A 14,363-nucleotide genomic window follows, 5' to 3' on the forward strand; every position below is an offset into this window, starting at 1 on the left:
CCGGTACTGCCGGCTTTGGAATTCGCGCGTGGTTCGGCTAGAGATATAGTAGCTGGCCAACAATGAAACCGGGAATAGAGAGAGAGAGAGAGAGATAGAGAGTCAGATAGAGAGAGATAGAGAGAGAAAGAGGCAGATAGAGAGAGAGAGAGAGAGAGAGAGAGAGAGAGAGAGAGAGAGAGAGAGGACTCCGCAAGTGGTCCCACATTCCAGCGACGTCGAATCGACGATCGGCAAGAGTGCCAAGGGGTAAAAGAGGGTGAGAGAACTCGAAATGCGAACGCTTATAGAGAAACGAGACAACGGAAGAGACCATGAGTGCGGCTTCGCGCCACCGTATGCATACCATACATCTCTCTCTCTCTCTCTTCCTCTCTCTGGCTTTCATTCTAATCCTTCTCTCTTTCTCTCCCTCCATCCCCCTCCCCCTGCCCGTCCCCTCTCTCTTTCTCACTCTCTCTCGTTGATCGTAGTCTCTTTGGACTAACGGATCGGCCAATTTTCGGGATATGTTAAGACCCTCCACAATGTTATCCTGTCGGCGTTAGTCCCTCTCTTTCTCTCTCTCTCTCTTTCTCTCTCTCTCTCTCTCTCTCTCTCTCTCTCTCTTTCTCTTCGTCCACATTGGAATATGACACCACGAAGCGAACCTTTCGAAAGCGGCGTACATTATCAAGTCACTGAATCGTATTCCATGTTTCAATGCGTGCTTCCCAAAACCAAATTCTCATCCCTCCGAAGCTGGTAGAGTAGTAACGTTTTGCTCCCGGACTATTCGATAGAGGACTGCACGAAGAACGCGTCATTTCGTTTGCGAATGTTTCTCAAGCTCGTTGGTATGTAGCTACGTAGATAGTCGCACAGATACGATGACGGTAATGTTGGATAATAAGTCAATCGAGAGGAGTCATAGACATTTTATAATCTTTTGTGAGAACTTTTCTGAACTCGTGATTTTGATCGAGGTTTATTAATAGATATAATGCATCAATTTTTCGAATCTCCAGAAATAATGTCATTTTATTTTCATTTTATCATCGATCATTTTATTTATACGTATAAAATACGTATAAAAATATCTAAAAGTTGAAAATATAGATTCTAATTATCCTTGAAGAGAATAGAAAATTAATGATGAAGAGAAAATTTTTGAATAAGATATAATTGAAAAATAAAATAACAAATATATAAAACGAATGTTATGTTAAATAGATCAGAAGTAAATTGTGTGCTTGATTTTTTTTTTTTTTTTGGCCTTTATATTGAGATACTTAATATAACAAGGGTACGAGTGTATTACCTTTAAGAATCTTTCTCTTTACGCGCGTACTTGGACGTCGTTCGATCGAAGGAAAGAATCGAAAGGAAGAATGGAAGGCTCGCAAACGATCATCGATCGTCGAGTCAGAGCACGAATTTCGATCGAAACGGGGCGGTGACGACGAACCCTTTTGGCCGTGCATGTTACCAATGTACGCCGATGAGAAAGAAAGAGACAGAGTGAGGGAGAAAGAGGAGTGGAAGCGGCTTCGATGAACAGAGGGCCGTATTGTTTGTCGCGAGAGGCATTCCCCGATGTCGGCCGTCACCGGAAACATTCATTACGGCGCGTCCCCCGCCAGGAATCACTAATGTATTCGACGTCAACGACGTGGACGTTCGTCCTGTTGCCAGGCTTTCAAGGACCACGGCGCTACGCAGAATCGGGAATTCATATTAGGATAAAAAAGTTGGGACCGCCGGACCCGCACAGGTCTTGTTACACGACAAAGAGAGAAAGAGAGAGAGAGAGAGAGAGAAAAAACGGAGAGAGAGAGAAAAAGAGAGAGAGAGAAAGAGAAAGGTTAGAGAAACGCGAAACTTTCGATCCTCTCTGCGTTCCTTTCCACGTTCCATCGCTTTGACTTGGATTTTGTCCGAATCTTCGTCATCGTTACTTCGCTCCTTTCTTTTTTCCCCTTTTATTTCTTTCACTTTCATTCCTTTACAGTAAACTGCGATATTATGCAAGGATACTGGTTGGGTACGCAATAACGAGCGAATTTTAAATAAGCTATTAAAATATTCTTATATGTAGATATGATTTTATAAATAACTTAAGAGTAGGTGATTTCAATATAAAAAAAATAAAAATAATATTAAAAACATAGAATTTAATTGACATTTTACGATACTTTATCTATAGTAATTGTGTAAGATATAATTATTTAAAATACTGTAATATACATATCTTGAAATAATAAGTACTTAAAAAATTCTAACAAATGATATATAATTATTATGGAGAATATTTAGACTGTTCTCTGAATTACCTTATTACATTTACATTATAATCTTGATAATATCTTGACAGTATCTTAATAGTAGATATCTTGACGACCTCTTCGAAACAGATTCAAATACAGACTGAATAATGTGACATTACGACGCTATCTTCTACATCCTATATCCTATAGATAACCTTTAGTAATAACAATTCGTGATTATTTATTTTATTATTATTCTTGATATGACTTAGGCAATGAAATATGTAAAGAAAAAATGTCAACAAAATGAGAGATTTTCATTATAAAATTTTCTGATAAAAATAATAGATGTCCTTCTTAGAACATTGAAAATATCATGTGTAAATTTTAGTTGTTGCCTGGCTACTCGCGGTAGTTGTAGTTTATTCGTTCATTCGGGCGCGGACGCACGAGTTCGCCATCCAATCGTCCTCGTTTCGTCCTCGTTGTCGTAGCACCTCGACTGAAACCTCGTAAAGCCAGAAACGACCAATTAAACGAAACGAGGAGCGCACTGATGCATTCTCTGGCTGGTTGCCTGCCTGCCGGCATTACCTACAGGTTATACGACTCGCGGAATTACCCTCAAATTACACAGTTGGTACCGATGTGTGCACTTCGCCTTTCCTCTCCTTTCCTCTTCCTCTCATGTCCTCTCTTCCCTTTTCCGTATACTTACGCGTTGGAATAACAACCGCTTCGGTAAGGTATAACAACACAGCTACTATCACCACCGAACATACACAATTTTCACTGTATTCTCTCCTGCCATCTTTTTTCCTTTTTCTACGATCGAAGTTTGCACGAAGAAGAGAAAGAGGAAGGGAAGAAGAAACAGGACGACGGTGAAAACAAGACGATGAACGCTGCAAAGGGTATACTTGTCGGTCGATTCCTGATGAGTGATCAGCCACGAAGAAAGTGACGGGTACAAGAGCATTCGCGCATTTCCGAGCACCTATTCTTCGATTTGACTGGTCGATTTAACGCGAGAGTCGAACGTTCCAAGAAGTCATAAAGCATGTTGGGCATGCTTCAAGAGTCTCGACTTCGGTCGTTTCTCTTCGTCGTGAAGAGACTAAGAAGGTAAAGGTAGAGAAATAAGTAGATAAGGATAAGGTAAGAGGTGTTATGCACTTTTTACTGTCTATTTTATATTCCAATCAAATGATAATACTTTTTCTTTTCGTACGATGACAATTATAATGAAATATTTTCGTTGTAAAAAAATTTATAATTTATATTTATATTTTATTAGAAAAAGAGATAGTAATCAGAATAACGGCAAACAGATATATCGTTTCTATTATAAAGTATCAAGAGAATAATTATTCATGTTATAATCCGTATAATAATCTATTTGGTTGCTTTGATAAACAATCTTTGTAACGTTACAATGTAGCGACAATTATTACAATATAATGGGAAGAATATGTAAGTTTATATATTAATCCATAAACATTCGATTCGAACATTATGACTTATGGCTCATTAGCATATGATAAAATGAAAGTAATGATATTAAATCCATGCAAACTAAATGGATCGTATTTCTCTAAGGACGGTGCAATGACGAAACAACAACGACATGTTGGGAAACGATCATTCAGGCATATCGCCAGAACTCGTTGTCGATTAGTTATCGTAGGAGAATCGATCGACTCGATGACAACGCGTACGTGCAAATTACGATCAACGTATCGGGAAAGAGTACGAGTGAAGGAAGTCATAAACAAAAAGCAATGAGAGCACATTAACATGCGAAGCAATGGTAGTTGGTTGACTTTAATAGGATCACCAATAAATCATCATCGTCGCCCCTAACGGACACATAAACTCCGATTCTCGTCGACTCTTCACCGAGTAGCTATTAATTGTAGATTTAATGATTCGTTGGTGATAAAACGAATCTCATGTACGCGCCCAATAGAATTGGTTCCACGAAAGAGGATATCCGTAGTGAGATGTACATACTTACGTATGTATTACGTACATATTACATTTAAATTATGGCCTTTGATAGAAAGATATATATATATATATATACATATATATATATAGAGTGAGAAAGAGAGAGAGAGAGAGAGAGAGAGAGAGAGAGAGAGAAGATGAGTATGATATTTCAAAAATGTTTATAAACTTTGTTTCGAAATGGAGATACTCGTTTCAAAAGAAAAACACATCGTATTTATATAGACTATATCGTATCAACAAAGACGTCTTCTATGATATTTTCAAGTATCGTAGGAAACTGAATATTCGTGCGATGCCAAGTACAATTGAGAATAATAGCGTGATATTTATTATACGACATTGAATTTAATACATCTAACAGACGTATAGACGTTCGGTACGAGCACGTTAAACAAGAAAACACGAGTATTGATATTTCTCGAATAAAAAATAAGAGATCTTAAAGTCGAAACGTTTTTAAGATGAAATTTCCAGCAATAAAGTTGAAAAACTTTAGCAATAAGGAATTATCATATTGATGAAAATATTAAAAATTTTATTTCATTTTGAATGAAAATTTATTTAACATAATTACAAAGTTCAAAATAATAGATATATTTATCCGATATCATACTCTAAAATTATTCGAAGTGAACATGTTAACTTATTTTAATCCGTATAGTCTGTAACGTAGGTTTATACGTTAACCTATAGGTACAATTTATAAGATTCCGTTTCGTGGTGGCTAGCGAAAGGAACGAAGTCGATGGGTTTCTCGAAGCGTCTCTATGTAAGTATGTTGGTCATCGATCATGCCGCGGAGCTCTTACCATCGTCGTCGTGATATCGCCTGTACACACCCGCTCCCTTACACATACATGTGCGTAGAATACGCATAAGAGAACGCATTCTACGTAACACGTAGATACGTAGGATATACCTATGTATATATGAACGTAGGAAACGCGAGCAGAGGGTTTAATATTGCTAGCCGAGATAGAAGCAATAAATGCTTGTCAAGTAAATCAGGATGAAGCACCATCGAGGAGCGCGTAATGGCCGCATTAAGTGAATAACTCACGGTTGCAGTGTCAGAGCCCGGGCGCAGTGTGAAGTGTGCGTTGGACTGTTAGGAACGGTTAGGGGTGATAGCGATGCCATCAAACAGCTTTACGGCGTTAAGTGCTGCTGAGACCGGTCGCTGAGGCATTACCAACCTAATTTCTGCCAAATACCAGGCGTATGTCTGAGCTGCCGTTTCTCGGCATCTCCATGTAGCCTCGAGGATATTTTCATTCGATCCGTTAAAAGTGAGAGAGAGAGAGAGAGAGAGAGAGATACAGGGAAAGAGAGAGAACGAAAAAGAGAAAAGGCGAGACAGAAATCAATTTCGAATAATTTAAAAGGAAATATATTCTCAATGTAATCCCTTTTTCTCGCCGATTTCTCTTCATCTTTCCCTTTTTCCTTTCCCTTTCTTTTCATTTCATGTCGATGCAAAAGATGAAACGCATTTACACTGCATTCGTATATCGTTCCCCATTCGAAACGCATTTCGATGTTTATGACGCGTCGGTAATGACTCACAAGTACCGTAACCGGCGAAGTCCCGATGAAATTACACGAGCAAAAAAGAGAAGTAAGAAGATGGAGATGCGATAAAATTGAAGATGTGTGGAATCATTTTAGAAATCATGTGCGTTCGTACGTTATCGAATATCATACAGAAATGCTTTTTTAGGTATTTCAGTAAAATTTGTCGAGTCGAATTCGAAACAACGTAGATGTCGCATAAATTACATAAAATCAAGTAATTCGATTAAAATTTGCATGATTATTTTAGCGACTTTTTCAAAATTCTTTTTTTTTTTTTTTTATCTACGATCGTTCCATTCACTTACGAGTTCTCTCTCTCTCTCTCTATTTTTTTTTGTATATCATTAAATAATATAGTAGAAACGTGTCCTTCGTTCTTCCATATTTAAGAAGTTTAAAAGACAGAAAATAAATTCGCGGACCGGTTCCTATAAAATTTATGATTATACGTCCAATAGTTCTATCGAAATAGTGCTGAGAATTTCACGAAGTAGAACCTGTCAACATAGTGTCGGCTAAAAATATTTGCACTTATTTAAGTTTAAATATTAAAAAGAAGATAATTTGCGAGAATAATAAATGAAAAGATTGACCGATACTCACTCAACTCGTTCGTTTTGGATAACTATGGACATTTTCGCAAAAGAGACACTTCTCGTTTGTTCTTTCGATCCGTTTTTTCACTTTTGTCCAGTTTTTTTCTTCCCTTTTACGATGTATTTTATAGTGCAGTCAGCGAACAACTGAGTTTCGCTTGTTTCCCTTCGTGTCGCTTCATATATTCTCATCGGAATAAGACCTCTTGCACTATTAGTCGGTGTGCCATCTAACACATGTAACTTTTTGCGTTTCTGTCGTTGTATTTTTCTTTTCCTCTTCATTCTCCTTCACCTCAACCTCGTTGTCGTCTTCGTCGTTGTCGTTATTGGCTGCTATCTGTGCTTGCTAGATAAGGTCTCCTTCCCAGAAATTCAGTACCGTTTCTGAGAACATTACGGACTCTTGAATACCTCTTCGTTTTAGTGCGCTCGTAGTTATTCTTCTTTTCCCCTTTTACGCGACTTCATCGGCTTCTATTTTCAAAAGCAAGCAACGATTACCGTAGAAATAAATGTCGAGATGATCATTTTTAAAAAGAAAAGAAAATTTATTTATAAAGAGTTACATTTGATTCGAGATAGATGAGAAGAGATAGAAAATAGTTACGCAGACTTTATGCGCTAACGATATTTTTCTTTTTTTTTCTTTTCTTTTTTTTTCTTTTTTCTTACCTTTCCTTCTTTCAGTTGCTCCACGAGTTTTATTTCGAATATTCATTGGCATTCACGTTTTATATTATTTTTCATACCGATAGCTCACTCACCATTTAACGTTACCGACGTATTAATCTGTCGTAATAGCTTACCTTATATCGCAGTTGCAATTTATATAAATTTCTTTTTTTCATAATATCACGATAGATATGAAATTTTCTTCGTGCGTATATAAACTTACGATCCTACCTAGTTTTTTACAATCCTCTTAATGTCTCCATTCCGATGCAATTATAGGAATATTCCATCAAATTTATGCAGCGTTCGTGTCACGTCATCACGATATTTTTCCGCTCGTTATATTTCCTACAGCTGATATCATCGCCGTCGTCATTTTCTTTCATTTCTTATTCAGTTTGCATTTAATAATAAAACGTATAAAGTATACACATAGATTTGAGAAATTTTTTACGAGCTCGATTTCGTTATGTTACCATGAAAGTCGTTTAAATGAAAAATAATAGCGATCTAGAAAAGAAGAATTTCTTTTAAAAGAGAATAATTTATGAAGGTCCTTCGAAGAGAGTTTGGAAGATCAATGAGAAAGTGCGATTCGAACGGTATCGACCTTCGGTTAGAAAGAACAAAAGAGTACCGGCAGTGAGGTCACTTAGATATTGGCAAACGCGTGCCTTGCACGCAATAACGCTTTCTACGTTCCGGAACCATAAATAACGTTCAGAAAGATCACTGAGACTAGATTAAAGCGATCCGTTACGTACGAAACACCGGTCGGAAAGAAAATTTGAATAATATCGAACATTAGCGAGCAGCGTAGCTTTACACGAAAGCCGCGAGGATAGTGCATCGAGTCGCATCGTTCTTATACCTCCACTCTACTTTTTTTCTTCTATCTTTCTTTTCCTTCTTTTTCTTATCCTCTCGTCGCCCTTCTCTCTTCCCTTCACCGCTGAGTGCCTCATGGTATCAGTGACACGGAAAACATGGCAGTTCGACGGCGCGCAGAGAGAAGTCGATGTAGCAGGAAAACAAGCGTAAGAGCGCAGGAACCGTGGAATATATTTATAGCCGCCTCGAGCTATTAAGATAATTTATCGGGGCCATTACCGAACAAACGAGAGCATTAATCTATTCTAGCTTCATAAAGAGAACTTCGTCGACGATTTTGTAGCCCGCGCGCCAAACGAGCACTTCGGAGTAAATTGATGGATCCCCCTGACCTGACGGAGGACCCTCCGTAAATTGCTCGTAAATTTTTATTTATTCCACCACAAATAAAAGTCTCCGTAACAGTGGAGAGAGAGAAGGAAAAAAGGGGGAGAAGAAGGGAGGAGGATGGTTCTTGGTCTCCTGCTAGGACGACTCTCACAAAGTGCACGCACGCACGCACACGTACAAATACACGCTCTCTCTCTCTCTCTCTCTCTTTTTTTCTCGCTAGAGCTGTCTGGTGGAGTTCGTCGATCGCCGATCGCTAATAGAAGTCCGACGGTTCTCATCCATCGTGAACCGTTGCGCCATTGCATGACACCTCGACTTTACGATTCTCCGATATTTATGTCGACCGTTGGGTCACCGTGTCTTCCGTTTGAAACGTACTTTATGCGATCCTTGCGCGTAGCAGCCGTCGTTTTAACGAACTTTACGAGCGAAATGTGCCTGGAATGTATAACTATAATATTATAACGCCGTTCTTAATCTCATAGTCCGTTGCCAAGATAATTTGGCGATGAAACGATGCGTCGGATTTTTTATTCGACGGAGGAAGGGGAAAAGGTGAGGCGAGAAAGAGGATCGCAATAAAATCATCATCCTTGATCTCTTTCTTAAGAGATTAGCTACCTAATCTTCTTAACGAAGTCGTCGAGAGCCAAACGTTTACCACTTTCTTAAGACACCTCTTGGAGTCGAGCATGTATTGGAAGGCAAAGATGGCCGACGAGGAAGGAAAAAAAGTGGAAAGCGTCGCGACAGGTGATGGATCGTGGCATCGTCGTTAACGCGTTCGTGTCCTCGTCGTTCGTGTATTTGTCTTCGAAGTTAAATCCGTTACGCAGGAAGCTCGATTATTTCTCGACGTTCCGCGTGCAACATATACATGCATATAGATACCTATACATATAACGGATAACGAATAACGAAAGGAAGAGGAGCGACGAATCCGCGTAAGAGAGTCGTAGGCACGTAGGCAATACATCCGCCTACGGCGACTATCCGCAACACAACGCCGGAAAGGTTCGCGTTGAATCCCAGTGGCGTGACAGGCTGCCTACGCGCGGCTGTATCTGCATTGATCAAAGCAGCAATTACTGTCATCGTAATATTACTCGGGACGTTACTCACGTCGTGGGGGCAGCGCTCGAGAGAGAAAGAGGGAAGACAACTGCGATAGCAGCGCCACGACCGAACCGCGACGAAGCCGCGACGGAGCCGCGAAAAAGCCGCGGCAGCACCGCGACAATGCCACGTTGGCACCGCACCGATTGCAGCGCCAACTTCCAAGCTCCGACTTCCAGCAGCGTTTAAACGGTACGCCGTATGTGTAAGCCTTGGGCGTAGACCGGGTAATGATTTCCCGGAATCGCGTTTGATGTGGCGGGGCGTTATTGGTTTTCTCTGGAAGCACCGGCAATTTTTCACGCAGCTCGTTTCTGACCCCGACAATGATTTGCTGCCTCGCGTTTAAGAGCCGCACGGAACGACTGCAAAGCCACTATATCGTTCGTACTCTCTTTCTCTCTCTCTCTCTCTCTCTCTCTCTTCCTCCCTTCGTGAATTTTTTTGACGTTTGTTTCTTTTTTTTGAAAATAAGATTATACTAGGCCGCCGATACAATAATTCTCTAATATTATTCCGATTGTAATTTTGGGCATCTCATAAATTTTAATGTTCTCGACAGAAGGTCATTTGTCAAAAGAATGTGTTATTAAGAAAGCTCTAGGTGACGTATAGATCTAAATCTATTAGTAATAGATTCGCTGAAAAATGTAATAATTTCGAGAACCCACATCTGTCGGGGTAGTTCGACGTGATTTACGATCTGGAAAACATAAATATCGCTTTCTTTCTGAGTCCATGGCCGTACACATTTGGAACGGTTTGTCCAATCTCCTGAAAACTAACCACTCGCATCTCGTGACTGGACTCGAAGCGAAATGGCGAATAATAGATCAGAATAGAAGGCACGGATGGAACATTGGAAGCTGCTGATGCTAGATGATAAATTTGATTTGGTCGGAACGAAAAGAAGAAAAATCCGTGAGGGACACGTGGTCGGTCAATATACGTCAAAGTATGGTTGGAGAGGAGTGGCTTTGCTTGCTCACCGTGTGGTTTCGTGAAATTCTTGCGGAGTAAGCTTGAAAGCTGCATCTAATAATGGAATGGTCGCATAGGGGTCAGATACGTAAAAACACGCCAAAGATTTATGAAGCACCACGCTTTGCTCAGCGTGATGCTGCATGGGATCCCCTGGAAAGCTTAGTCCTCGCCCTGTTCGTTGTCTTCGTTGTCGTCGTTGTCGTCACAGGACGTCAATGGCAGGTTCTCTCCGGTTTCGGTTATGGACATGCGCCAACACAGGACTAAGAGAAATAATGTTACAAAAGCTGTCTTTTTTGAAAGACGAGATTCATGGTTACGAAACAGGCAGGGGGTACGAATTGATTTTTCTGAGTTTTCGGCCTGTCCTTTCAACCAAAGTATCCGCTATCCAACCGTTCAAATAGAGCAAACAAACGAAAAATGTCCCTTTTCCGATATTTTTCATGCTTAACATCATCTTATCCTCTTTTTTTGTAGATTTTACCTAAGGATGGCAACTTTGAAGATTTTCCTTCTTCGCATACAAAGGGAAAAATGGAAAAATTGTCTTTTGTTTGCACTGCGAAAACTAAGAAGCACTGTTCCAATTTAAAACAACGATATGTCTACATATAAAGAGTGTAAAAAAATATTCGTGTTAAATAAATCACAAATACTTATTATTTTAGGACAATATTTCTAAAAGAGTAATAAATATTCCAACGGATCAAAAATCGTATATTTGCTTCTTTGGCAAATATTGAATTACAAGCTAATTTAATGAATATTAAATTACAAGGTGAGAGACTTCGTATCGGAAATGTTTACCATATATTTTTTTTTCGAATATCTTGGAAAGGAAGCAAAATTCTTAATCATCCTCGAGGTTTAACCTGACGACATAAACGTTCTTGTAAGAACGCGGATAGGATAGGAAGCAACCACCCCGAGGCGACGATATCTCCCAATCGACAGCGGCATTACAAGCACGAAACACGAGTTCTACTCTTGGACAACTTGCGAGGAAAGGAAAATAAAGACGGGGCGCGAAAACGAGCTTGTTAAGCGTACTTCCGCGAGCGGCATGCCGGAAGGCTGTGTGTCGAGTTCGCGTCAGCTTCCTGAGAACATTGTCCGGGAGTTATGCGTTGCCAGTGTAAGCCAGCGAGCGGTTGGATTCTTAAGATTCTAGAAAGGAGCCGAGCTCGGTCTTTCGCGCCGCCATTCGCGAAGGTATCCCATCGCGTGGGTTCGCTCATACCTGTGTTCGAGGAAGTCACGAAAATATGTGGGAGGTCTTTATTCCTAAGGAGAAGAAGAAGAAGGAAGAGGAGGAGGAGGAGGAGGAGGAGGAGGAGGAGGAGGAGAAGGAGGACGATGCCATCGATGTCGACGACGAGGTCGACTAGAAAGAAAAGGAAGAAGATAAAAAAGAAGGAGAAAGAGGAGAAGAAGAAAAAGAAGAAATACGCTTTGCTTGTAGCCACGGGCACGAAGGCAAGAGATGCGCTCTCTCTTTCTCTCTTTATGTATAAAGCGCAGAGAGCTCCATCTATTTTCGCCTCTCCCTGTTCCAAGCAGAAGCGGGATGATTTATGCGAAGCGAGTGCCGCGGCTCCGCGCCGCGGGAGAATTCTCGCTTTCTGCTCTGCACCCAACCATGTCGCCAGGGTGGCGGACTGTGTCCCGGACTGTCTCCCTACGTTGTTTCTGAGCGCGCGCTCGAGCCAGCTCGCCCCACGCACACTAACTTCTCTTCTTTCTCGGCATCGGAGAGACGATTACGATGCATCTTTCTTAAATGACGTGCGACTACCGACCTTCGCTCTTTTTTCCATCTTCCTTCGCACTCTTTCTCTCCTTCTCTCTCTCTTTCTCTTTTGCTCGCTAGCTGGCCTCCCTCTTTCTTTATTTTTTTTTTCTTTCCTCTTTCATACACAGGGGGAAAGGAAACTAATCAAAGAGCAACGGCGTAGTCTCTTCAAAGTTATACATATACTGAACGACACCCAGAGGGAGGATGATCTACGAAAAATATTTTTCCAGACGGGAAAAAATTCTTGGAGGTAGATTAACTGGATAATTACATTTGTTAGAAATTTTGTTATTTTCGTTCGTAATCCAAGATTAATCCCGAACAATATGATTCAATGACTGATGATTTTTTTTTTTTATAATATAATGTCAATTCCATGAAATGTTTACACGTGCAAAATGTGGATGACCTGTTTGTCGCAATAATGGATCATTCATTAATGTTTTACAAGGGATGTGCTAACGTAGGTACGTACGTGAGAGAGTTTAAAGTTTTCGTAGATGTGCGTGCGCGTGGCGCTTGTATCGTACCACGGGCTATCTTTGGAAAGAGAAGCGTTCTAAATTACCTTCGATGAGTAGACCGGTAACAAAGGCACGTGTTTTGCTTCTTCACTCCAGCTCCATTTATCTCCACGAGCACAATGCGGCCCGGATTTGACACATCTATCAGGACACAATGCTTGGCCCAACCCGCCCGATTCTTTACCTTTCTACCCTCCTTCCGCTTCTTCTTCTTCTTCTTCTTCTTCTCTCCTCTTCTCTTCTCTTCTACTTGCAAGAAAGACCTAACCTCAACGCGGGAATTATCTTCCTCGAGCCTGAAGGGAAAAGTGAGTGAGTGAGACAGAAAACATGACCGATATTCTTGACGATGTTTCCACCGTAATTGTCCCTTTTTTGTCAGCTACCCTCGACCATACGACATCAACGAAACAGTCCTCGAACAAACCATTTCTCGAATAAAGTAGTAATGACCGATATACTGTTACAAGTCGTGTTTACGTGCCAAAAATACTTTTATTATAGATATAAAATCTTATTTTGTATAATAAATAATCTTTACAGTTATATCATCTTGATTTAATACAGTTATATCATTTAGATGATAAATTATTTCGAATAATTGAACTAGATTTAAAGAACTGAATATATCATTCAGTTATACAGATATATGGTCGTTAAAATCTACCATATCTTGAAAAGTAGATGCAATATATACGTCTTTGTAAATCGGAATGTTTTTTGCTAAAGATACGAAGAAATATGATTAGAATGAACGAAACGATTGTATCCAAAGACATCGACTATTATAACGATGTCGAGGTAACTTTATCGAAAGGGTAGATGTAAAGATACTAACAGGGGAAGGTTCGTAAATTAACGGTCGTTCGGGCGCCCGTCGGGTCAAAGCAAGCCGCTAAGCCGGTGAATCGTCATTATCGCGCTCACGAGTGGTGACGCTGATAGATGCCGTCTCTAAATGATGATGGATGGCTCGTATAACTGTCGCAATATACAGCTACCCGACGTGCTTCGTATCTTGATTTACTATCCGTTCTTTCGCCATTTTGCAATTCCCCATACGCAAAAGTACGTCTGGCTCTGTCATTATCGTCGTTCGCTTCTTTCTTAATTAACTGCGACCTGTCACGAAGGCGGAGTAAAGAGAAAAGAAAGAACGGGAGAGATGAAGAGAGAGAGAGAAAGAGAGAGAGAGAGAGAGAGAGAGAAATATTCGAGAAGCACGGTAGTGACGTCGATCAGATAAAATGAAAATCTCGAAGATAAAGTTGGACACGAAGAGGCGTTACGCGTTTCTTGTCTTTTTTTCTCCTGACGTAAAGAAGGTTATGCGTAGTCTCTGCGTGAGAATATTGCAGCTACGTGCAAGTTGATCGGTAATATCGTCGACAAGTCGAACAAATACCAAGCAACCTTTCTAGTTACAAGTTTTGCTTCGTTATTTCGTTTAAATAGATATTTATTTCTGTCTCATTAAAAGGAAAAGCCTTACGTCAAGAAAATATCATGTCGAGAACAAACAAATTAAATAGAAATAACGTTTTCAAGCTCGTTGTCTCGTTTGCTGTTTGAATTTCAAAATAAACGATGAAACGTAATGTGTTCGACGGCG

At 40.2% G+C, this 14,363-nt stretch overlaps 2 long non-coding RNA genes across 6 annotated transcripts; one reads left to right on the forward strand and one right to left on the reverse strand.

Annotated features, from left to right (window-relative positions):
• Nucleotides 1-2,662: 2,662 nt before the first annotated feature.
• On the forward strand, nt 2,663-13,259 carry LOC118443063 (uncharacterized). Of its 3 annotated transcripts, XR_014982074.1 has the most exons (3): nt 2,663-2,987; nt 3,084-3,371; nt 10,910-13,259. It is a non-coding gene; the product is annotated as an uncharacterized LOC118443063 (long non-coding RNA). The 3 variants fall into 3 exon arrangements; XR_014982073.1 differs by lacking the exons at nt 2,663-2,987; nt 3,084-3,371 and adding an exon at nt 7,867-9,637; XR_014982072.1 differs by lacking the exons at nt 2,663-2,987; nt 3,084-3,371 and adding an exon at nt 9,649-10,763.
• LOC118443064 (uncharacterized) lies at nt 4,863-7,968 on the reverse strand. Of its 3 annotated transcripts, none has more exons than XR_014982075.1 (4): nt 7,743-7,968; nt 7,106-7,615; nt 6,438-6,907; nt 4,863-6,331 (listed from the first exon to the last, which is right to left on the reverse strand). It is a non-coding gene; the product is annotated as an uncharacterized LOC118443064 (long non-coding RNA). The 3 variants fall into 3 exon arrangements; XR_014982076.1 differs by having other exon boundaries at nt 4,863-6,349; XR_014982077.1 differs by having other exon boundaries at nt 7,716-7,968.
• Nucleotides 13,260-14,363: the final 1,104 nt, after the last annotated feature.

The sequence above is a fragment of the Vespa mandarinia genome, chromosome 4 (genome assembly GCF_050613455.1).
Source record: "Vespa mandarinia isolate Hongniang chromosome 4, ASM5061345v1, whole genome shotgun sequence".
NCBI lineage: Eukaryota > Metazoa > Arthropoda > Insecta > Hymenoptera > Vespidae > Vespa > Vespa mandarinia.